At 40.7% G+C, this 26,155-nt stretch overlaps 1 protein-coding gene across 3 annotated transcripts in view; it reads left to right on the plus strand.

Annotated features, from left to right (window-relative positions):
- PRICKLE1 (prickle planar cell polarity protein 1) overlaps window positions 1–26,155 on the plus strand; it is a 124,765-nt gene that overhangs the window by 20,855 nt on the left and 77,755 nt on the right. Inside the window, exon 1 of one of the 3 annotated variants that reach the window (XM_033222375.1) lies at window positions 22,982–23,058. The exons of the other annotated variants lie outside the window; for them this stretch is intronic. The gene's annotated coding sequence lies outside the window, so the exon portion shown is untranslated. Of the gene's footprint in view, window positions 1–22,981; window positions 23,059–26,155 lie in introns of those variants that run through there. 3 annotated transcript variants of the gene reach the window in all.

The raw sequence follows: 26,155 nt of genomic DNA on the forward strand, positions 1-26,155 counted from the left end.
GTACAATGTTCACTGTTCAGGTGATGGCTACACTAAAAGCCTAGACTTCACCACTGTGCAATATATGCATGTAAGAAATTTGCACCTGTACCCCCTAAATCTATAAAAACAAATTCAATTAAAAGGTATATTTCTTCTGAATTATGATAGTTTTTAAGATGTACGCAATAGAATAAATTGCCTTGCTGATCTGAGATGAACTTTTTGAAAATACTGCTTACAGTCTTTTCATTTTATTCATCAAGTATATTTGCCACCTTGCCCTATGTGCTTTCTCATGTTGCTCAGTTAGTATTTACACCATGAGATTTTTGTTATTTAAAATAATGCGGTCTGGGCATGGTGGCTCACACTGGTAATCCCAGCACTTTGGGAGGCCAAGGTGGGAGGGTCACTTGAGATCAGGAGTTTGAAACCGGCCTAGGCAACATGCTAAAACCCAGTCTCTACAAGAAAATACAAAAATTAGCCAGGTGTGGTGGCATGCACCTGTGGTCCCAGCTACTCAGGAGGCTGAGGTGGGAGGATCCCTTAAGCCTGAAAGGGAGAGGCTGCAGTGAGCTGAGATCATGCCACTGTGCTCCAGCCTGGACAATCGAGCCAGACCCCATCTCAAAAAATATATATGTAAAATAAAATAACATAAAATAATGCAAAAAGTGTTCCCTATTTTTCAAAGCGTAGTGAAAATGAGGCCATATATATTAGCAAATTCTAGGCAGATCTCAAGGATGATTTATATGTTAATTTATTTTCTTTAGTTTCATTTCCAGGTAGGTACTTATTGGATCAGATTCCATTCACAGCGAACATTTATGAAATACCAAAGATGTGCAAATCATACATTATTGGGAATTACAAATATTGGATTGTGAAGGAGATGAAGGTTTTCAAGGGTTATTTTTCCCCATGAGCTATTCTTCATCTGTGTGTATATATATGTGTTTAGAGAGGAATGCAGAATGTATATCCCCACCTAAAGAAGATAACACTTATACCTTTTTGTTTTTTTTTTTGAGACTTAAGACTTGCTGTGTCACCCAGGCTGGAGTGCAGTGGCATGATCTTGGCTCACTGCAACCTCTGCCTCCCAGGCTCAAGCTATTCTCCTGCCTCACCCTTCCGAGTAGCTGGGATTACAGGGGCCCACCAACATGCCTGGCTAATTTTGTATTTTTAGTAGAGACAGGGTTTCACCATGTTGGCCAGGCTGGTCTCAAACTCCTGACCTCAGGTGATCCATCCGTTTCAGCCTCCCAAAGTGCTGGGATTACAGGCATGAGCCACCGCGCCCAGCTGATAATGCTTGTACTTCTTATCTTCTCTCTTGGACATTGATATCTTTGCTTCTACAGGTAGAGAAGAATGTGATTTGGGGAAAAAAATGAAGTATTTGAAAAAATCAATAACAACACACCAAAAGCTTACTTCCATTTGAGAAATACTCCAGAAATAATCTGGCAAGACTGAAAACTTCTATAGCAGACTGTACTGTAGTAGTAGTCTTTATAAAGCAAGTTCACAAAGTACAGTTCACTCATAAGGAGTCAGTGTAGACTTCTGGGGAATATTAGAGATCATTGAAAAGTGTATCCTGGCCGGGCGCGGTGGCTCAAGCCTGTAATCCCAGCACTTTGGGAGGCCGAGGCGGGCGGATCACGAGGTCAGGAGATCGAGACCCTCCTGGCTAACACGGTGAAACCCCGTCTCTACTAAAAATACAAAAAACTAGCCGGGCGCAGTGGCGGGCGCCTGTAGTCCCAGCTACTCGGAGGCTGAGGCGGGAGAATGGCGGGAACCCGGAGGCGGAGCTTGCAGTGAGCCCAGATCGCGCCACTGCACTCCAGCCTGGGCGACACAGCGAGACTCCGTCTCAAAAAAAAAAAAAAAAAAAAAAAAGAAAAGTGTATCCTGCCCTTAATAGAATACCTGGCACAGAATATGTATTCAGTAAATATTTGTTCAATAATTGATGGTATCCGTCGAGGAGCCTTGATCCATCAACAGATCGTCTTGGTTGAAAACCTCTGTATACTTGGCATAAGGAGCTTTAGAGAAGGGTACAAAGGCTCAATCTGCGGGACATATTGTTAAGGTATGTTGATCTCCCATGAGGCCAGTTTAGTTCCATTGTGAATAATTATTTAAAATAGTAGTATTAAATAATCATCTGTTTGCCCCTCATATGTTTGATTTTCTGCACCCTAAACTTTGAGGTCCTTGAGGAAAACAACTGCAGTATTAGGAGTTTCTGTTTTAGAACCAGGCATACAATAGTGGCTCAAACATTTTTTCCTTGATGAGCAGATAAATGTTTCTCAATTGAAAAGCCAAGTTTAGGACACCAGACCCTGATGACTGTATCAACCCCAGTGAGAGTCACTGTCCACTTCTTTATCTCTGGTGCCTGACTTGAAGTAGCACAAAATGTTTGATCAATGGAAGGAGGGTGGAAGAGAGAGATAAAGAGAGAAATTTTAATAGAGATTCAGAGTTTAAGAATTCTTTTACACACATTCTCATTTAATCCTAGTAACAAACCTGTAGGTCAATTGTCTCATTTTATAAATGAAGAAACAGGTTCCAGATGGTTGAGAGAATCCCTGTGGCCACACAGTTATTGAATATTAGCAGATTAGCCCAGAATCCAGGTCTTCTTACGCAGGTCTGGTCCACTCTACCAGCTTGCTTGAGGCCCACATTTGGAGTACTGTCTGTCTCACAGCCACCTCCCCTTCCAATTGCTCTTTGCCATCATCCATCCTCAAACCCTCTCCACCATCTGTATCCTTCTAGGTTAGTAGCTTCAGCAACCACCGAGTTTTTCAAACTAGAAACCTGGACATTATCCTTAACTCCTCTTCTCATTTTCACATTCATTCAACCACGGGTCCCATCTAATTTGCCTCCTGGACATTTCTGGAACCACCTTCCCCCCTCCCTCCATTCTTTCATCCCATTCAGTAACTCACCTAAATCCAGACTTCCGGCCTCCTCCACAAAGCAGAGTGATCTGTCCAAAATGAGGATTTCATGATACCACACCTTTGTTCCAAATGTGCTTCTACCGAGAGCCCTCCACAGCCTGCTCTGCGCTTCTTCACGAACCCCCTGCCAGTCTCTCCCTGGCCTTTGACCATCATCTCGCCCCACAGGCTGGCTTCCATTGTCCCACATATCTTGCAGGGTACAATCACCTGTTTCTTGCCCCTCCTCCCATCCCCAGTTCCTTGTTCTGGCTCATTTTAGGAGAATATACTACTCACCGAGTCAGACTTCAAAGCGGGAGACTTGAAATAAAGCCCTCGCTGCTCCCAGAGGGCAGTGTGGCTCTTCCTTCAGTCCCTTAGCCCAGTCTGACCTCAGCACTCTCCTGTCTCACCAGCCTCTGGGATCTTGACTGAGGTCGGGGCTGGTTTAAAAAGAGAAAAAGAAGGTAGGGAAACTGGATGTGGATGAAAAGCAATTAGCAAAAGTAAAAAGCAGATTTAAGCAAGTACACAAAACAAATGGATAAACCTGCAGGTTTGGCCAAGCTCTATATGGCTGCTTTGGTTGTTGAGGGGAGTAAACCCATAGAAACGGTTCCCTTTTTATTTACCTTTTCTCTGTCCCTGTGCCTTTTAAGGATCCCATTATTGATTTCATGCTGCTTTATTTAATGCCAGTTCATCATAGTCTTTACCACCTTTGAAAAAGTACCAATTTGGGGTGGGGAATTGGGATAGGACAGTTGCATCCCACATTTTCCCTGTTCTGTTCTCCTTTTCCCCAAAACACATCCCTCTTGAGAGAAGTACTTTCTTAAGTTTCTTGGTTCTTAATGTGACCCCAGATCCTATCTTCCTTCCAGCCACTGCTGTCCCCCATCCCTCCAACTCTCCTGGGCTGACTAGACTTTGAGGAACCCCTGTTTTAAATCTTCCAGAGCTGATGGCCGCCCCACTTCCCCTCTCCTGTTCTCAGGCTCCACCCCAGATGTGCTGTGCTGGCCAGGGTTACCCCAGTACTGGGAGAGCTGCTGCTCCCAGAACTCTAGGAATTTCCACAGGCAACTTAGATTTCTGTGAATCTGGGAACACAATTAAGCTACTAATATTTGTTATTTGTTCTTGATTACACAGACTCATACTTAGGAATAATGTTTTTAAACATGTGATATCTGTGTTAAGTCTTTTTAGGAATCTTTGTTTACTTTCAGTTTGCTAATACTAGTGTTCCTGCCTTGACGTATTTAAATAAATGTAAATTAAATGCAAGTTAATCCCTTTTGTAATAAGTTACTGTTCTTTATTACCAGTGGTGTTGAGCTCTACATCTGGATACACGACAGTAAGCATATCCTTTTGCTTTTGTTTACATTCTACTAGGACTTAGGAATCCAAATAATTCTGAGATTGACCCCCCAAAATAATAATAACTACATTCTTTTAGAACTAAGTCTTCCAAAGATATTTAGTTGAATACCTCAGTGAAATTTGGGAAATGTTGGTATTCCTAGAATTTAAAATATGACCTCAAGAAAGATTTCTTTTTTTCTCTCTCTCTTTTTTTGAGACAGAGTTTCACTCTTGTCGCCCAGGCTGAAGTGCAGTGGTACCATCTTGGCTCACGGCAGCCTCTGCCTTCCGGGTTCAAGTGATTCTCCTGCTTCAGCCTCCTGAGTAGCTGGGATTACAGGCGCCTGCCACCACGCCTGACTAATTTTTTGTATTTTTAGTAGAGACAGGGTTTTGCGATGTTGAGCAGGCTGGTCTCGAACTCCTGACCTCAGGTGATCTGCCCGCTTCGGCCTCCCAAAGTGCTGGTATTACAGGCATGAGCCACCACGCCCAGCCAAGAAAGATTTCAATAGTGTTTTGGAAAGAGACCGTTTTCTTTTTCTTTTTTCTTTTCTTTTTTTGAGACAGTTTCCCTCTGTCGTCAGACTGGAGTGCAGTGGCGTGATCTCGGCTCACTGCAACCTCCGCCTCATGATTCTCCTGCCTCAGCCTCCCAAGTAGCTGGCACTACAGGCGCGCACCACTACGCCCAGCTAATTTTGTTGTATTTTTAGTAGAGACAGGGTTTCACCATGTTGGGCATGATGGTCTCAATCTTTTGACCTCGTGATCCGCCCGCCTCAGCCTCCCAAAGTGCTGGGGTAACAGGCATGAACCACCACACTTGGCTGGAAGGAGACATTTTTCAAAGTGGGAGAAGGATGGCATAAGTTTTTTTGATGATATTTCACTTTAGAAATTACATTCTGGTTTGTGCCCATTATTGCAACATAATCATTAACTGTATGCATTGTACTCTAAAAATGTCCTGTTTTGCATGACAAATTTATACTCTCCCTGTCTGTATGCTATTTTAATATTAAACAATTGATCAGGATTTTTCTTTGGCTTGCAGATACATGCCAGCAGAAAAGATTTGTTTTTTTAAAAACTCCAATATTGTGCAACATACATATACCCATGATAATTAAACATTTAAAAAATACTCCAGTATGTATGTAGTTTGAGAAGAAAAAAATAATATTCTTCATGCTCGTCCTGCTGGAATTTTGCTTGCCACAGGCAAGTTTTTGTTTGTGCCAGTCAGTTAGCTCTTTATCCAGAACCATAAAATTGTCCTGTTAACAATTTTTTTTTTTTTTAAGACAGAGTCTTGCTCTGTTGGGCAGGCAGGAGTGCAGTGGCACAATCTCAGTTCACTGCAACCTCTATCTCCCGGACTCTAGCAGTTCTCCTGCCTCAGCCTCCTGTGTAGCTGAGATTACAGGCGCCCACCACCACACCAAGCTAATTTTTGTATTTTTAGTAGAGACAGGGTTTCACCATGTTGGCCAGGCTGGTCTCGAACACCTGACCTCAGGTGATCCACCTGCCTCGGCCTCCCAAAGTGCTGGGATTACAGGTGTGAGCCATCGCACCTGGCCCGCTGATCACAATTAAAATTTTTAAATTAAATCTGCCAAAACTTGAATGTAAGCTATGTCTTGATTAGTGCCCAGTGTTTCTGGGCAGTAATAAACTATCTTAGCAGTACAGTTTCTTCTACCTTTATACAATTTTTTTTCTTTTCCTTCTGTGATTTAGATAATATTCACATCTCTTCTCCACAATACAAAGTTGATGTTTAGATTTTCTTTGTGCATCTGTCTGCAGGTCTTTTGCCTTGCTTTGGTTCTTCCTTGTCTACTTGTTATTGAATCTTCACATCTTGAGTTTTTTTCTTACATTTAATCATTTCTCATTTCTTCCATTGTTAGTTTTAATTTTTTCTTATTTTTAAGGTCTCTTCCAGAGATGCTGTGTTTTGGTATTCACAGTAGTACTTTGTCACCTGCTTTCAAAACATCTGCAACTTTTCTTACCTTCCTTTAGTTCTAATATGTTAATAATATATTTTGACTCTGCCTTTTTAAAAATGTTTATTAATATCTTTTACACCCTTGAATTGAGTTTCATTGTCTTTTACACAGTCTCTAGTCAGGTTTCCTTCTCTGTCCTAATCATTCCTTTTGTACTATTACCATGTTAGCATATATTCTTTAATTTTCTACTGCACAAACAATGAGATATCTTTGCCTTTTGACTGATTTGAAAATGGGTGGGAGCCAGGCACAGTGGCTCACACCTGTAATCCCAGCACTTTGGGAGACTGAGGCGAGTGGATCACCTGAGGTCAGGAGTTTGAGACCAGCCTGGCCAACATGGAAACCCTATCTCTACTAAAGATACAAAACTTAGCTGGGTGTAGTGGCACATGCCTATAATCCCAGCTACTTGGGAGGCTGAGGCAGGAGAATCACCTGAACCCAGGAGGCAGAGATTGCAGTGAGCCGAGATTGTGCCACTGCACTCCAGCCTGGGCAACAGAGCAAAACTCTGTCTCAAAAAAAAAAAAAAAAAAAGAAAGAAGAAAGAAAGAAAGAAAGAAAGAAAAGAAAAGAAAAGAAAATGGGTGGAACATCACATTTTCACTTATTTTCTTTGAAGTAGCCATAAGATGGGAGTCCAATGACTGACAAATTCTCAATGTGATTTTTAATTGGGGATATGCCTTGCCAGCCTTAGACATAACTTTTCATAGTTAACTGTACACAAATATTTCATGGTTACTGTATGTAAGCATTGAGTCATTATCATTAAAAATTAACATCTAGACTGGAAAATAAAATACATTTCATGTACACTCTGATTAAGTCTCTGGTGAGGATTTGTAACAGACATATTAGCCTGTAGTTAAAAACTATTTTGAGCCTTAAAAAATATAATCTTTAAATTTGAACCAAATTCGTTTATAAATTCTTGGACAGAATAAACCTTCATACAGTAAATAACACATTTGAAAACACATATTCATAGAAGATAAATGCCATCAGTAAGCAATTCTATGACTGTTATAAAACTTACAAGTTGAATAGAGTAGAACAAACAGTATTTAAGAGAAAAACTTGGGTGGAGTAATCAGAAAATTTAGTAGAAGAAAGAAGGTCAGAGATGTGATGGGGAGTGGTTAGAAAGGCCCGTTAGTGAAAAATGCCATTGTCTACTTGCCACTTTTCTATTGTGTTATTTTTAAAAATAGATCTTTCCCTTGCAACACACACAACAAAGAGAAAAGAGAATAAAGGTTATTACTAAATATATAGTCCCTTGTTGGCTCAGTCTCCATCTTGCTGTAGCAGATGACAGTTTATTATTAGTGGTAGACATTTGAAGGGTGTTGGTTTGTTAAAGTCTAACCTCTAAGTCACTTCCCTAACACGGTTTTTCTAATATCTTCAAAAGTTTCTGAGGCTTATCTCTTTTTAATCTTGTCTGGAATTGTGACAAATGCCTCAAGGAAGAGGGAAGGATATAACCTGTCCTCAGAGATTTATAGCATTTCAGGCATCACAAATCCTGTAAGACATTTTTGTTCTTTTTGAGGATAGGACTCTATTAATAATTATTATGTGATTAACCAAAGTTAACAGGGTGATTACTAGTTATCAGAATTCTCAATAGAGCATGTGTTTTTTTGCATGAAGATGGGCTTTTGACCTGCCAAGCTTAAGGGATGATTTTTTTTCTGGAATTAGATGCACAGCCATCCTTGTCTAACCGTAGTTGTGAATAGTGATAGACATATGTGAGATAGGTTTGGGGATACTGGTTTCCCCCATGACAAAGCACAAAAGTAAATACCTGCCTAGTCCAGAATAAAATATAGAAATAATAAATGCTAGCTCTTCATGGAAAACTGGATCACATATTCTCTCTCTTTCTGTTTCTACCATAACAAATAGTCCCAGATAATAGAAATGGTATAAGTTTGAATACTCATATCAGAGAATGTAAAAATACCCAAATAATTAAAGGAGGCTGGGTGCGGTGGCTCATGCCTGTAATCCCAGCACTTTGGGAAGCTGAGGCGGGTGAATCACCTGAGGTCAGGAGTTCGAGACCAGCCTGACCAATATGGTGAAACTCCATCTCTACTAAAAATACAAAAATTGGCCAGGCATGGTGGGACTACAAATCTCAGCTACTCAGGAGGCTGAGACAGAAGAATTGCTTGAACCTGAGAGATGGAGGTTGCAGTGAGCCAAGATCTCACCACTGCACTCCAGCCTGAGCAACAGAGTGAGAGTCTGCCTCAAAAATAGTAATAATAATAATAATAATAAAGGAGATTTCCCAATTATCTGTGATATCTAAATATTTAATACTTTACCTTAAGTTTGAAGAGCTGGTTCCTGTTCATTTCTTTTCCAGTATACAGAGAACTATTGGTTAGCACATTAATTTTGTGAAATAATGTTTAGGGAACATGATAGGATTGTTTCATTTTTCTATAATTTGTGTATCATATAAAAAACCTTCCAGCACAGGCTCCAAACTTCACACCTGGAATGTAAGTTCCCCCATTGTGAGAACTTGATAAAGACACGTTTAATCAATCAAATCAGGTAGAATCAATACCAGAGCCAAGGGGTAGATCAGTTGCCTGTATTTAAGGTAAGCGAGAACAGGCCAGGTGCAGTGGCTCACACCTGTAATCCCAGTGCTTTTTGGGAAGACTAGGCAGGAGGTTTGCTTGAGCCCAGGAGTTCCAGATCAGCCTGGGCAATATAATGAAGCCCCCATCTCTACCAAAAAAAAAATACATACACACACACACATGTACACACACACACACATATGTATATACACACATATATGTATACATTTGTGGTTTTTTAAAAATTTGTTGGGCATAGTGGCACATGCCTGTAGTACCAGGTACTTGGGAGACTGAGGTGGGAGGATCGCTTGAGCCCAAAAGTCTGATGCTATAGTGATCTATGATCGCACCACTGCACTCCAGCTTGGGCAACAGAGCAAGACCCTGTCTCTGAAAAAGTTTTTAAAAAAATTAAAAAGAGAAACTAGGATATTGCCATTAGCATGGCAAGTCTTGAGTGGGCTTTACTTTGGTACATGTTAATTAGGAAGGTGCAGTTAAGCATCTTGACATCAAAAAAGCTCTTCTGAATTTAAGGTCTCTGACAGTTCAAATGGCTTATATAAGTTAATGTTGTTTTCTAAAAGCCACCAGGAAACAGTTTGAAACGAGATATGATGGTAGGGACAAGGAGGAAAAAGTGATTTCTTTGTAGGAATTCTGATGCATGTCTAGCCCTTCACAGAGGCCTGAGCTCATTGTCCTTTGATTTTCTTTTTGGAAGGAGAAGGGCTCCTTTTTCAAACTCCTTAGTAAATCCAACTTCCTAATTTTCTGCAGAAATTTACACTCTATATTGCAGCCTCAAAGCTAGGACTTGTTGCAAATGAAAAATTTATACAGTCATGCAATTCGGTTCACCTGGTTCAATATCAGCTGTTTTTTTTAATCTCCTGCCTGTTTACTGTTTGACTGACTAAGGAAAATAAACGAATTCCGTATACTTGCTCTTTGAACAGTGTCATTTACTTTCTCATTGTAGTGTGCCTTTGCTGAGTTTTACACAGTATCAACCATATTTTTCAGCTCTAGCTCCTCTGCAGAAAAATGAAGTTCTTTAAAAGAAAATAAAGTCATTAAAGCCAAGAAATAGCACTTTATTACTTTCTCTAGAAGACTTTTAAAAGAAAGTGTTGCTTTGTAGTTTAGTAGTTCAAAAACAGCAAGCTTGTGGTCCAGCGCTCACTCACGGCTGGCATCCACTGGCCCATGGTAAAGCCAGCTGGGGGACCCAGGCAAGCAGGGTCCTGTTGGAGACCTTCACTGCATTTTCCACAACAGCATTGGAATTTTCCTAAGGCAGTTTCACATCTGGAATTTTAAAGAAAGTTTGCCCTTCCATAAAATGGTAGTAAATCTTAGGAAACATTGTGCCTTTTTTGTTGTTTTAATTAACCTGGCATTTCTCTACCAAACCATTAACAAATGATTGGTTGTTCCCTCCCTTTTACACCCTTCATGGTAATAATGGACAAAGAGAAGGATTATTAAATGCATTTGTGTGTGTTACTTTTGAATTATGGTAGCACAAATATTTCACAGAACATCTTTTACATTTCTTACATGAGAATATGTATGCATTGATCTAAGGTGTAAGTATTACATTTTATTTCTGTAAAATAGCAGCACTTTGTTATGAAGGTGCATAGTATGAGTGGTTAAACAATATTGAAACACATTTCTAGTAGGTGGCTTGTGTGTAGACATGCCTTTATCCAGTTTTAAAGACAACTAGATACAGACTATCTTACTCAGAAGCCTGATTTGGAGGCTGTCGTCACTCCGATGTGCCAATTACTAAGCATGTGAAGTGTCTCTCTAAAAGCCAATTTTAATGACTCTAGCCTGCTATTAGAATAGTCTAATCAAATTCCGAAAGTGACAGTCTCTTATTTTAAAATGTCAAAGCTGTTCACTTTTTGATTGAAAAGATTGTGATGATTCTGGAATGAGTAGCTTAGTGTGTATTTGAGGAGCCTTTTATATATAGAGAGAGAAAAACTGCATGGTTACATAAAACAGTCATGAAACCTAAAATTTTGATTTGCCAATTTTATAAAAACAAGATGACTCCTATAGAATCCTCAGAATTGTACTCAAGTATTCCATGCATTGTGCGTGACGGATAACATAGGGATAGATCCAGGCCTTTTCTAACTCCTAAAGCAACTTTTAAATGAACAAACATGGACATCTTTTAAAAATAGAGCATTTTCATCAGAAAGGAAGAGAGGAATTCTGTTTGCTATTTTGATTATTGATTCCCTCCACCACAAATTTTAAGGGAAGCATATGTTAAGAGGGAAGGAGGATGTAAACTAGAGATGATCTGTTGCTCTTGTACACAGATTGAACTACTTGAGCTGGCAAGTTATTTAGAATGTGAAATGCATTTTCCCAAACAATGTGACCAGATAGAGTTAGCTTGCTTCCTTCCTTTGGCCCTTCTTTCATCTATTTAACAGACACTTATTGAGTTGCTCCTCCATCCAGGCACCGTCCCCAGGCCAGTCCACAAAAGCTTAAAGGATAAAGCATATGTATTGAGTTGCTCCTCCGTCCAGGCACTGTCCCCAGGCCAGTCCACAAAAGCTTAAAGGATAATGCATATGTATTGAATAAACTGACTTTATTTTAAAAGCTTTCAACCATTGTTTTAGCTAGGTGCATATCTTTCTGTCATTGAGTAGCACTCACCAGTCACCACTCAGGTAGAAAGTAAAGGCTTTGAGCCAGGCAAGGTGGTAGTCCCAGCCACTTGAGAGGCTGGGGTAGGAGGATCACTTGAGCCCAGGAATGCTAGGCCAGGACAAGATGGTAAGACCCTGTCTCTTAAAAAAAAAAAAAAAAAAAATTTTTTTTTTTTTAATAAGAGTTCATTCCTTGGTCTTTGTCCTAAACTAAGCCATAAACTCTGAAGGCAGGGCAGTGTCTCATTCTAGTCTGGGTGCCTGGTACATTCTAGGTGCTCAAAAATAATTGTTGAGCAAAGCATAAAAACTATTTGTGAAGAACATTCAAATTTGCAAAACCCGTATCTTTGCATTATCCATTTTAATCCTTCTTTGCACCCCATCAGGCATGTACATATATTGGAAAGTCAAGAAGTTGGGTATTGACTATGTAAACTTCTTGACTAATTATAAAACCCATTTGTTCAGTCACTTAATAAAGATTCATTAAGGCCCTACTTCGTACTGCATCCTATTTCTGATTAAGGATCTAGATCCAAGAGCACAGACGTGGAACCCGAGAGCCTGTGTTTGACCCCTGGCCATGACACTTAGGTAGCAGCTGCATGATCTCCAGCAAATCAGGGAAGCTCCTTTATAAAGTGAGCATAATAATCCCTCCCTTACAGGGTGGTCATAATGATTAAATGAATTGTATAAAATACTTAAGCCCTGTATAGATATTATTGTGGTGATGGTCATGGTGATGGTTGTTATTAGAAAGAACAAAGACGATCATGTCTTGTGATGGAATGGGGCAGAGGGAAGGAGCCAGGTCTTCCAGGGTCTTGCTGGCCTCACAAACATTTGGGGCTTCATCCTTGGACCTGGGAAACATTGAAACCCTTTACGCAGGGAGAGGGTTGTAATGAAGTCTGTAGCTTTTTGCCCCTCTCAAATCCAGAGACGTTCATTCAGCGAATTCAACAATCAATTGCTTAAGGCAACCTAGTAAGTGGCCACTTGCACATAATCAATAGGGCTTTATGCCTGAATTACAGAAAATAATATGGATTGTATTTAGCAACTGAGTAAGGTGGTAAATGTTTGCTTACCTTCAAAGTGGAATTAAGAGATACATAATATTACAGACCTAACCTCAGGCTATTTGTAAAGAAAATCAAATTTGGTGATTAAATAGTGAGAGGCATGATTCTTTTTACTCTCTGGGCCCTTAGAATAATAGAAGGTTTATATGCACTGGGGTTAGGAGTGAGGTTATTGCTAATGCTGAACAACCAAGTGGTATATAAAGAAAATGCTATATAGAAATAATGGCCATTCTAGAAGGATTCTAGGGGGATGCTTTTTTAAAAGCTATTTTTTTTACTGTTACCTTTATTTACTAATTATTAAAATATTTAGAATGTATTTTACCTTACAAATTCCCATTTGTTCTATTTCAAAATTTTGTGTTACGCTATAAAAAGCCATAATGAGAACATTTTCAACTCGGAGCTCTGTGTCATTTGAAACTCAACAAAACATTGAAATAATGATCTTTGTGTTCCCTTGTAAGAAAAAGCTAATTATGAGTCTGTAACATTCAGGTAAATATATGTTGTGAAAGGTTTTAAATTTTAAAGGTGGGAATAAGAAAAGCAATGAAAAGAAACATTGCTAAACTGATTTTATACTCTCACTTAAAGGTTATTTTTTTCGCATATATAACCACAATAACACTATTTAACCCCAAAATAGTTGTGCTAAGTCTATTCCATTTTCCTCTATAGTCTAACAGAAATTACTGCTTTTCGTTTTGTTTTGTTTTGTTTTTGAGACGAGTTTTACTCTTGTCGCCCACACTGGAGTACAATGGCATCATCTCTACTCACTGCAACCTCTGCCTCCCAGGATCAAGTGATTCTCCTCTCTCAGCCTCCAGAGTAACTGGGATTACAGGCATGCGCCACCATACCTGGCTAATTTTTTGTATTTTTAGTAGATACAGGGTTTCACCATGTTGGCCAGTCTGGTCTCGAGGTCCTGACCTCAGGTGATCCACCCTCCTTGGTCTCCCAAAGTGCTGGGATTATAGGCATGAGCCACGGCGCCCAGCCTGAGAATTTACGTATTTTAAAGGAGTTTGAAGAATTTTTTTGATAGCTGCCCACCCAAAGCAACACTTAAATGAACCATCCCATCTAAGTGTCCATATTGCACTACCTAGTGAGGTACTCATGTAAGGAAAAATAAAAAGTTCAAGTCATTTTGTTTTATTTAAACTAGAGAAATTTTCATCTTATTGCCCAGTACCTTAGGGAAAGAGTTGGTGAAGGGAACGTGAGCCTCGATTTTAGTGGGAAGGTTCTGTGTTTTATAACCTTCACCACGAAGAGAACTGGGCTTTGTTGGCATTAGCAAATTCACTCCCTTTATTCTCTTGGGTTTGGTTAAAAGTCCTTTTTTAAACTTGAAACTTCTTTTTTTTCTAGTAAGAATTTGCCACACCTCTTGTGATGCTTTTCTTTTTTCCTTTTTTTTTTTTTTTTTTTTGAGACGGAGTTTCACTCTGTTGCCCAAGCTGGAGTGCAGTGGCGCGATCTCGGCTCACTGCAAGCTCTGCCTTCCAGGTTCACTCCATTCTCCTGCCTCAGTCTCCCGAGTAGCTGGGACTGCAGGCACCCACCACCATGCCCGGCTAATTTTTTGTATTTTTTTTAGTAGAGACAGGATTTCACTGTGTTAGTCTGGATGGTCTTGATCTCCTGACCTCGTGATCCGCCCGTCTCGGCCTCCCAAAGTGCTGGGATTACAGGCGTGAGCCACCGCGCCCGGCCGATGCTTTTCTTCCTCACAGGTTTTCAGTTTGCCCTTTGAGTAACTTGTAAACTGCAAACTAGTCTAAAAGGGAAATACAAAGGCACCTCCCACCTTTGGAAGACATCAGTGTCTATTCCGTCTCCTTTTAAAAAGATAACTAGGGAAATCAATGGCCATAGTTATCTTGGAAATAGAATTTTTCTCCAACTACCATTTTGGTCATTTGTGTAGGCTTTACTCAATTCTAAGTTTTCAATGTGAAATTATGGGTTATTTTACTTTTTCCTTTTTTTAGTCATTTGTATTTTGTATTTCCTTTACAATAAGAATGAGGAACACTATGTAATGAGCACATAACATATGCAAGACTTACACACGTTATTTCTTTTAATCTTCACAACAACAAACAAAATGAATTGTTTTAAGACCCTGTATAGTGTCAGCTTATTTAATATCATCACAGCTTGATGGGTGTTTTGGTCTCCTGTTTTGTTTTGTTGTTGGTGGTGGTGGTGGTTTGTTTGTTTTGTCTGAGACGGAGTCTCGCTCTTGTCGCCCCAGGCTAGAGTGCAATGGCACAGTCTCGGCCCACTGCAACCTCTGCCTGCCGGATTCAAGCGATTCTCCTGCCTCAGCCTCCCGAGTAGCTGGAATTACAGGCGCCACCACCAAGCCCCACTAATTTTTATATTTTTTAGTAGAGATGGGCTTTCGCCGTGTTGGCCAGGCTGGTCTCTAACTTCTGACCTCAGGTGATCCGCCCACCTCAACCTCCCAAAGTGCTGGGATTACAGGTGTGAGCCACTGTGCCTGGCCTTTGTCTCCAGTATTTAAAGGAGAGAACTGAGGCAGATGTTCAGTGGTCTGCTGAATGTCACCTGGCAGTAGAACCAGACTTGAACCCCGGCAGTCCAACCCTACAAGCCATTATCTTAACTTGCTAGAGTACCACTCTGTCCATCACATTCAGAGTGCCTGCTATTATCTGTATTTTACAGATGAGGAAACTGAAGCTTAGAGAGGTTATGTAACTTGCCCAAGGTGACATTACCTTGGGCAATGATGGAGCAAGAAGGACACTCAGACACTCAGACCCCACCCCCCCATCCCCCCACGCCCCCTGATTCTAGAGCCAATGTGCCTTTCAGTAGCACAACACAATGGACTTTTGTGATCCGCCCGCCTCGGCCTCCCAAAGTGCTGGGATTACAGCATGTGCCACCACGCCCGGCCAAGGGAGGAGGGAGGAAATTAAGAACCTGGGGATGACACATAAATATTCATATTCTAAGACAGGGGTCCCCACCCCTAGATCAAAGACCAGTACCAGTCCTTGGCCTATTAGGAACCGGGCTGCACAGCAGGAGGTGAGCCACCCACAAGCGAGCAATACAGCCCGAGCTCCGCCTCCTGTCGGATCAGCATTAGATTCCCAGAGGAGCTCAAACTCTATTGTGAACCGCGCAGGAGAGGGATCTAACCTCTCTAGATTGCTCTCTTCCTATGAGGATCTACTGCCTGATGAAAACATCCTCTCACACTCCACCCTCGTGTCTTCCATGAAACAGGTCCCTGGTGCCAAAAAGATTGGGGACCGCCATTCTCAGAGACCACTTCCCTATTTGTCAGAAATGTGATTGTGTTTACTCCAATTTAAAACAGTGTCTTTACTTGTGTTCCTAATACAAGTGCTGCTTGCTACTCCTACTCACAGCGGTCTGTGCCCAACTCTTAACTTACTCCCTCAAGTCCCTCTGGACAGAAGAGAGGAGATGCCTTCCTCCTGACACTGGGACCCCCATTGGTGATTCCTCAGACTTTATTGCTAATTCTTTGACTTTGGCTGTAATGACAATAAGAATAAAAAAGCAAATACAACCACCTTTGTGGAGCACTTGCTCTGTTCGGGGCTCTGGACTAAGTGCTTTTCACATTATCTTACTTAGTTTCCTGTTACTAATATTCCCTCCATTTTACAGAAATAGGAAGTAAGGTAGAGTAACATTAAGGAACTTTCTTGGCCTGGCGCGGTAGCTCACACCTGTAATCTCAGCACTTTGGGAGGCCAAGGTAGGAGGATTGCTTGAACCCAGGAGTTCAAGACCAGCCTAGGCAACATGGCAAAACCCTGTCTCTACTAAAAAATACAAAAATTAGCTGGGCGTGGTGGCATGCACCTGTGATCCCAGCTACTAGGGAGGCTGAGGTAGGAGGTTCACTTGAGCCCGGGAGGCAGAGGTTGTAGTGAGCCGAGATTGCATAACTGCACTCCAGCCTAGGCAACAGAGTGAGACCCTGTCTCAAAAAAAAAAAAAAAGTAACTTTCTTCAGTGTGTACAGGTTGTGAATGGCTAATGGAGATTTCAGTCAATATTTGTCGTACTTGACAAAATCCATCTTCTTAGCCTCCGTGCCATACTGTAGGTACAGGACTGTAGTAGTTTTAAACATCATAGAAATATAGTGGGGCTTTTTGTTTTTTGGGTTTTTGGTTGAGGTGGGGTGGATCAGCTGCTTCCCACCTCTTTTAAAAATACAAAATCCTTTATTAAGTTGCTTCAGAACTATATGATGTCTGCTTATGAAATTAATTGGATTCTAGCATTGGACCCATTGAAAAACAGACAGCCGACCTTTTAGGAGGGACGATGTCCAAATAAACATCTCCTCTTCCCTTGGACCACACACAGGGAGAAGAAACCAGCTTCAAGCAATTGGCCCTAATGTGTGTGTTAATCTTTCCTCCACTCTCCTCCTTTATTTATTTGCCATCATACAGAGATGGCACCCTTATTCTTTACAGGTGGATCAATATTTACAGCCATTCAGTGGGGACTTTGTTGGCTCTTCCTGTTCTGCAGTCTGCTGTGTAACAAAAGCTGCCTGTTTTTCTGGGACCCTCCACATCTGCTAGCAGAACTGCAGTTAGTATTACTTGGGGCTTTGACTGATGACCAGTTCAAAGTCAGTTTGTTTGGAGTGCTTACAATAATCTTCCTGTTTGCTAGGAAGTAAAATAACTCTGCTACACACAGGTATCAGACTCAGAAGGCAGATATGTGGTTCACAGTAGACATTTATTTCTCCATCTTTATTTTTTCTCATGATCACCTCAACATTCTGATGTGTGATCACAACCATCTGTACAATTATAGTTATTGAAGCTACTGTAAGTTTAAAATTGAAGGTTGCATAGGTGCACATTAACAAGGGTGGTGCTGATAAATTTTTAAAAAGAGGTAGCTGATCACAACGGCATTTTAAAGTTAATGAATGCAATTGGCTTTAATTATAAAAAAAATACGTATGTCTAGCAGGCTTCCTCAATAAGGCTTTTTTATGCTGACTGTGGCACATTTTTCCTCAAATAATTGCAGAGCTCAGCTTTATCATTAAGCAGATGGTTTCTATTAATTCCCAAGGAAAGTAAATGATTGCAATTAACCAAACACTCAAAACTTGAGGATTTTAGAGTTCAGCCCTAGTACTTCAGGCAGGAATCTGTGTGTTACCCTGTTAGTCAAGGGATGCCAAAAAGGAGACACTCTCTTGACAATTTCATAATGTCTCCTCCCTTATAGATGGGCTTTGAAAGTAACTTCGAGCGTTCTCAAAGCTAAGTTACTGCTAAAACTGTTGACTTGCTGGTTCTAAGTTTTTGTGGTGTTTTCTGTTGATTTGTTGTTTTGTAGTAGGAAGAGGATTGGAAATTTTCTAGATACATCTGAGTATCAGTTGAAAACAGTTCAGAAACTCTGTAAATTCAGGTAGTACTATAGGGGTTATGTCTTTTCAACAGATACCACTGTGTTTCTTTGCCCTATAGTACGACATTTGAGAGACTATTTTGTTGGTAGTTTCAAAGAAAGGGTAAACTGATAGAGAATACCCTTATGCAAGTCACCCCTTCTCTTCCAGTAAATAAACTATTGTTTCCAGTGAATTTCTTCAAACTTGTTGGTTTTAACCAAATGATACTGCTTCTTCTTTTCCTCATTTTAAAATTCAGTCATTTACTCAACAGATTTTTTCTTTCTTTCTTTTAAGATAAGGTCTCACTCTGTTGCCCAGGCTGGAGTGCAGTGGTGTGATCATGGCTCACTGCAGCCTCGACCTCTTGGTCTCAAGTGATTCTCCCACCTTGGCCTCTGAGTAGCTGGGACCACAGGCATGTGCCACTGTACTCAACAGATTTTTGTTTGGGTGGACTACTGTGTGCCCGGTTGGAGGGCAAAAGGAGAAAAATATTGTGTCCCTGATTTCAAGGGGCTTGCACTGTGGGTGCAAAGTCAGACCTTGTGAACAATAGCAATACTGTGAAGTATGTGGACAGCGGAGCATTTCAGCATGTGCAAAGGTGTCAAACAAGAATCAGAGCAGAGATGCTACTTGAACTTGGGCTAGAAGGATGAGTAGAAGTTTCCCAAGTTGTCAGTATAGTAAAGAGGGAAGAATGTGTGCAAGACAGGGAGGCCCCCAAAGTAGGTTAAGCTCAAGAACCTCTTAGGTAATTAGATGTTGCCGGAATGCAAATTTCAAGGGAAGCATGTTGGAAGCTCAGGTCAGACTGGTAGGCTGGGGCCAGATAATGATGCCCTTTGGAGCTTTGCTAAGAAGTTCAGATTGTATCCTGTAGGTGATACTCTATGTGGCAGCAGTGTGGTGTATGGATAGATTAGAGGAGGTGGAAGCAGACTAGAGAGATAAGTGAGCCATCTATTACACAAGCTAGGGAAGAGAGGGAAGAGTCTATGGGGACTTGTAGGTTCGGGTTTAGACAGTTGTTGGGAGGAGGCTTGTGCATTCTAGAGATAGGGAATGTGTGGTGCCTTTGAGTCATTGAGGTGGAGATGTCAGTGAGGGGTGGGGGTGGGTTCCATGATTTCGGACCCTAAAGGAAAGATGTGGCTTTGAGTCATAGTAAACCCTAACCTGAGAACTCTGCACATGACTCCTGAAAATGTTAACAGCAGATATTTCCACCTTTGTTTTTTTGTTTCTTTAACTTTTTATGTTGTATTCATGCAAATTCCTTAGGATGTGGATTCTGCTGTAGCCAGTTTGATGCGTGTTCTTACCCCTGACCAAGCTTCATCAGTTTGATACCATGCACATCTGGGAAATGAGGAACGCTGGGCGGGTAGCAAATTGTTCATTAATATTGCCCCTAATGGTTTTATTCTAGCTTTCTATGGAGAGAGGTAACCTTTATCTAGGTGTTTTTTTGTTTTGTTTTTTGTTTGTTGTTTGTTGTTTTTTTTTAGAGAAAGGGTCTCACTCTGTCGCCCAAGCTGGAGTGCAGTGGCCCGATCTTGGCTCACTGCAACCTCTGCCTCCTAGGTTCAAGCGATTCTCCCTCCTCAACCTCCCAAGTAGCTGGGAGTATAGGCACATACTATCACACCCAGCCAGTTTTTGTATTTTTAGTAGAGACAGGGTTTCACTATGTTGGCCAGACTGGTCTCAAACTCCTGGCCTCAAGTGATCCACCTGCCTCGGCCTCCCAAAGTGCTAGAATTATAGGCATGAGCCACCACGCCCATCCTCACCCTTCTTAAACCAAGTGATGGAATCTTCTGAGACTCAGATTTGCATCTTTGTCATCAATTTCAATTGGAGGTGAGGGATGGACAGGATAGCACATTCTCTCCATCTGAAATAATGACCTCCATGCTACTCTCCTCCTCTCCAAATCCCACCTCGAAGACTCAACACAAATCCCACCTCCTCTTCTTTTGACTGTACCTTCTGAAAGTGAGCCTAGCTTTGCTCTTCGGAACTCCTGAAGTATTTATTATTTTGCACCCTTTATTTACCACTTAGCATTTACTACTTTTGAGGTTAGTTATTCCAGTGTGCATAGATGCCTTTCACCCCTTCTGAATAGGTATCTTCTCAGCAGTACCCTATGTTATCCTCTTTGGGTTTCCCGCTTTTTGTCTTCTATATATATTGACTTATGCTTAGGAAGCACATAATAAATATTTATGTGTATGGTTTTTTACTACGGCATATACAGGTTGAGCATCCCTAATTCAAAAATCCAAAATCTGAAATCCTCCAAAATCTGAAACATTTTGAGCACACCAACATGACACCACAAATAGAAAACTCCACACCTCAAGTAACTGGTTGACCTCAAGTGACTGGTTGCAGTTAAAACTTTGTTTCAGCTGAGTGCAGTGGCTCTCTTCTGTAATCCTAGTGCGTTCGGAGGCTAAGGCAGGAGAAGCACATAAGCGCAGGAATTTGAGGCCAGCGTGGGCAACATAGTGAGACCACATCTCTGTTAAAAAACACAAAACAAACAAAATTTTAAAACTTTGTCTCATGCACACAATTATTTAAAATATTGTTGGCCGGGCGCGGTGGCTCAAGCCTGTAATCCCAGCACTTTGGGAGGCCGAGACGGGTGGATCATGAGGTCAGGAGATCGAGACCATCCTGGCTAACATGGTGAAACCCCGTCTCTACTAAAAAATACAAAAAACTAGCCGGGCGTGGTGGCGGGCGCCTGTAGTCCCAGCTACTCAGGAGGCTGAGGCAGGAGAATGGCGTGAACCCGGGATGCGGAGCTTGCAGTGAGCTGAGATCCGGCCACTGCACTCCAGCCTGGGTGACAGAGCAAGACTCCATCTCAAAAAAAAAAAAAATTGTTAAAAATTACTTTCAGCCTATGTGTATAAATTGTATATGAAACATAATTAAATTTCATGTTGAGACTTGGGTTCCATGTTCATGATATCTCATTACATATATGCAAATATCCCAAAATTCAAAAAAGTCAAAAATCCAAAACACTTCTTGTCCCAAGTACTTCAGATAAAGGATACTTAACCTGTACTATGAATGTATAACCTTGATTTTCCTCTCATAAATTATCAGTTACATAGCTGCCTTTATTAGGTATATAACATTGTTAATCTGAGAACCTTGGAAGTGGGTTTATCCAGCTCCTAGCTTTTAATCTGAATTGACCTAATGATAATAGATCATATTACTTGACCATAGCATACATTATCCCATTCAGTCTTTAAAAATGATATCATGAATTAGGTGTATTTTTTTCCCCATTTTACAGATAGGAAAACTGGGCCTTAGAGAAGATAACTGACCTGTCTAGAAATACACAGCCTTGAAGAGACAGAGCTGGGACAGGACCCTGCTGGGTTCAGCTCCAACTCTGAGTACTGGGGTTTATCCATGGCATGGTGCTGCTGGCCCTTGCACACATGTTATATCACATAATCTGCCCAAGGGCCTCATGAATACCTTTTGCTAGCCTCATTTACAGATAAATAAACTGAAATTCAAAAGTTTTAGGTGGCATACCAGACTTATTAATTAGGTCTGTCTGGCTCCCAAACCTTTGTTCTTTTCACCATACATCACTTCCTCCTAGTAGCAGTTGCTAGGAAGATGCCTCAGTAAAGGTTTGAAGTAGCTCATCGCTAAGACCCCTCCAATTCTAAGTTTCTGTGTTAAAGGAGGAAGATTTATCAGGGAAATAACTTTTCATGGATAGAAATTATTCCAGCTATAGAAGGTAACTTCATACCTCCTGTTGATTGTTCCTATATTAGTGAGAATGCATGAATACTTGGAACTTGCAGCTAATTCAAAACAAAACAAGCGAAAACTTGGGGTGTATTTTGTCAGAACTGTTAACAAGTAATAAGAATGGCTGGTTCAAGTTTCTTTCCTTTCTTTTCTTGCAAAATAGTTGAAATAAAATGAAAGGGAAAGGCCCTAGGACAGACAATAAGAAAACGCATATAAAGGTCTCAGAAAAATCCACAAAACTGCATAATTCAGCCAGTAAATTTAAGAGTTTTATAGCCAGTTTAAGAAATTATCAAGTGCTAAATGGAAGATTCACTATTTTGTTTTGTTTAGTTTGAGATGGAGTCTCGCTGTGTCACCCAGGCTGGAGTACGGTGGCATGATCTCGGCTCACTGCAACCACCACCTCCCAGGTTCAAGCAGTCCTCCCACCTCAGCCTCCCGAGCAGCTGGGATTACAGGCACAGGCCACCACACCTGGCTAATTTTTGTATTTTTAGTAAAAACAGGGTTTCACCATGGCCAGGCTCATCTTAAACTCCTGATCTCAAGTGATTCTCTCACCTCAGCCTCCCAAAATGAGATTCACTACTTTAAAAGATCTCAGATGAAGAATAATATTTAATTCTTTACTCAGTTTGCATCAGCTATCCCTGAAAGCTGGATAGTATAGACAGTCAGCATTAAGTCAGGTGAAAAGTTCCTTCCATTGTGTGAATCTGTTTTCACTTAATTTTTATATCCACTATTCTCATTTTGTCTCTATATAACATAATTTTGTCTGTGATTGATTACCAGTCCATTTCAAATTTATGTGTACTGTGATTTAATTAACTTTACCCTTAAGCAATGTGTTTTGAGACATATTAATGAGGTGGGAGTCTTTTCAAAGTATTCATAACTTATACATCCTTCTTTCTTTTTTTTGGCTTGGCATCAGACTTTGAAATTCTACAAGGCAAAGGTCTGAATTCTGAGCCTATGTGACTCCAGGGAAGATCTTCCTATATATTTTCTGGTATGTTTGTTCGTCAGTGTTTATAAAAGATTGCTTTCTTACATCTAAATTCTTTTCTCTATTGCTGATTAAGAAATTACTTGGAAGAAAAATCTTTTGACTGTAGATTTTTTTTTTTTGCTAAGTCATTCAAATAACTTTCAAGACTCTCCCTCCATATATATATGTATGTGTGTGTATATATATGTATGTATGTATATATATATTTTTTTCTTCTTTTTTGAGACAGAGTCTTGCTCTGTTACCCAGGCTGGAGTGCAATGGTGCAATCTCGGCTCACTGCAACCTTCGCCTCCTAGGTTCAAACGATTCTCCTGCCTCAGCCTCCTCAGTAGCTGGGATTACAGGCACATGCTACCACACCCAGCTAAATTATTTTATTTTTAGTAGAGATAGAGTTTAACCATGTTGGCCAGGCTGGTCTCAAACTCCTGACCTCAAGTGATCTGCCTGCCTTGGCCTCCCCAAGTGTTGGGATTATAGGTGTGAGCCACTGCACCCAGCCCCAAAATGTTTTAATGTGTTGAGTTTTAATGTTTTCAAAGAACATACTAAAACAAGATACAAATAAACAATTTAATGCATGTGACTTTGGGGAATTATGTATTTCTTTTCCATTCTTCCCAGTGCATACTTACAATGAGAAACTGCAGAATGCAGTGTAGCTTTGTGCATTTGGATATGTGTGTCATTCATTGAATGACATTCAACAAGTTTTTTTCAGTGCCTGCTAACTATGTGCTAGGTGCTGTTAAAATTCAGTGTGAGGCCAGACATGATGGCTCACATCTGTAATCCCAGCACTTTGAGGTGAAGAGACTGGGTACATCACTTGAGCTTAGGAGTTCTAGACTATCCTGGGCAACATGGTGAAACGCTGTCTCTACAAAAAAATTTTAAAACTAGCTGGGCGTGGTTGTGTGCACCTGTAGTCTGAGCTACTCAGGAGGCTGAAGCAGGAGGATTGCTGGAGCCCAGGAGGTTGAGGCTGTAGTGAGCCATGATCATGCCACTGCACTCCAGCCTGGGTGACAGAGCAAGACCTCATCTCAAAAAAAAAGAAAAAAAAAATTCAATGTGGTAGTCCTATGGGCTCTTTTCCACTTGTCCTCCAAAGCAAGGAGAAGGAAAGCAGCTAATCCTCATCTGTGATAACAGGAGGTCAGACCAGACTCAAGTTGTAAAATCAAGTGTGGTAGTCTCTACATGTTATTTAGAAATATAGAGGTAAATCTCAGAAGAAATAGCTCCAAGAGAAAAAGGTGGTTGCCTTCAGCAGCCAGGTAACTACCATTTCTGTTGTAAGACTTTTAGCCCTCACTGTTTTGCTCTTAAAAACATGCATATATAATACTTTGATAAAATAAAACATAAAAATTTTAAAGAGTATAACTAGTTCTCCCAGAGGTTTAGCATTATCCTTGGAGTTTTGGGTAGAGAGTGAACTTCCTGATGGAACTCTCCTGTCCTGCAAAGGGTGATGCTTGCCATCTTTTACTTGGCATATCTTTAGGGGTCTGAAGTTAGGTCCATAAATGTAACATTATGGGAGATGGGAAGATGGGAGTAGGGGAGATTTTGCCTCAGCAGATTCCCAGCCCAAATCCTGAAAGTTGCAGAGGATTTCAATTGATAGTGATGATAGATGACAAATACAACAAAAATTAGCTGCAAAAGTGGGAAGGTCATTGAGGAATAGTGCATTGACACAGTACAAAAAAATACATCTACCGTATAATTAGCTATACGTTACATATACTGACAAAGAAAAATACATACCTTCCTAATGGAAAAATCTGGTGCTGACCAACATAATCAAGTGGTCACTCATAAATTTAGTAATAGTGAGGCAGCCTAGTATGTTTCCTGATGTGTAGCAGTGAAGTACAGTTGACCCTTGAACAACACAGGTTTGAACTGTGCAGGTCCATTTATATGTGGGTTTTCTTCCACCTCTGCCACCCCTGAGAGAGTAAGGCCAGCCCCTTCTTCTCCTCCTTCTTCTCAACCTACTTGACATAAAGATGACATGGATGAAGACCTTTATGATGATCCACTTCCACTTAATGAATAGTAAATATATTTTCTTTTCCTTATGATTTTCTTAACATTTTTTTCTCTAGCTTACTTTATTGTAAAAATACAGTATATAATACTTATACAAAATATGTGTTAATCAACTATGTTATCAGTGAGGCTTCTGGTCAACAGTAGGCTATTAGTATTTAAGTTTTGAGGAGTCAAAAGTTCCACACAGAGCTGGATGCAGTGGCACATACCCATAGTCCCAGCCGTGTGGGAGAATGAGGCAGGAGGATCACTTGAGCCCAGGAGTTTGAGTGCAGCCTGGGTGACATAGTGAGATCCCATCTCAAAAAAAAAAATTATACATGAATTTGTGGCTGCTCAGGAAGTCAGCACCCCTAACACCTATATTGTTCAAGTGTCAACTGGACACAGTGTCACCAGTGAAATCTTTTGAAGAACACTTAGCCTGAATCTTAGCAAGCCTTACACAGTTGATAGGAAATAGAGGGGTATCTTCATTCATTTGAGCTACTATAACAAAATACCTTAGACTGGGTGGCCTATAAACAACAGAAATGTATTTCTCACAGGGCTGAAGACTCGGAAGCCTGAGATCAGGGCACTGGCAAATTTGGTATTTGGTGAAGGCTTGCCTTCTGGTTCATAAATGATGCCTCTCACAGTGTCCTCATATGGTGGAAGGAGCAAGGCAGCTCTCTGAGGCCTCTCCCATAAGGACAATGAATCCCATTTGTGAGGGCTCTGACTTCATGACCTATCACCTCCCAATCGCCCACCTCCTAAAACTGTCACACTGGTAATTAGGTTTCACCATATTAATTTGGGGGTTTGAGGACCAAACATTCAGACCATAGCAGGGGGCTAGCAGAATATGTTAGAAGTCAACGTAACAACCAAATCTTGAATGTGGGCCCTTCTGCAAGACAACTGTCCTGCAAAACGCAGTGTACAACCTTATTGGAACCTGGTTAGGAGGAAGAAATAGCTACTATTAAAACATTTTGTAATATTAACAACAAAGGCAAAACAAATTATTATTATCATTATT

Source organism: Trachypithecus francoisi, unplaced genomic scaffold, assembly GCF_009764315.1.
Source record: "Trachypithecus francoisi isolate TF-2019V2 unplaced genomic scaffold, Tfra_2.0 Lachesis_group11, whole genome shotgun sequence".
NCBI lineage: Eukaryota > Metazoa > Chordata > Mammalia > Primates > Cercopithecidae > Trachypithecus > Trachypithecus francoisi.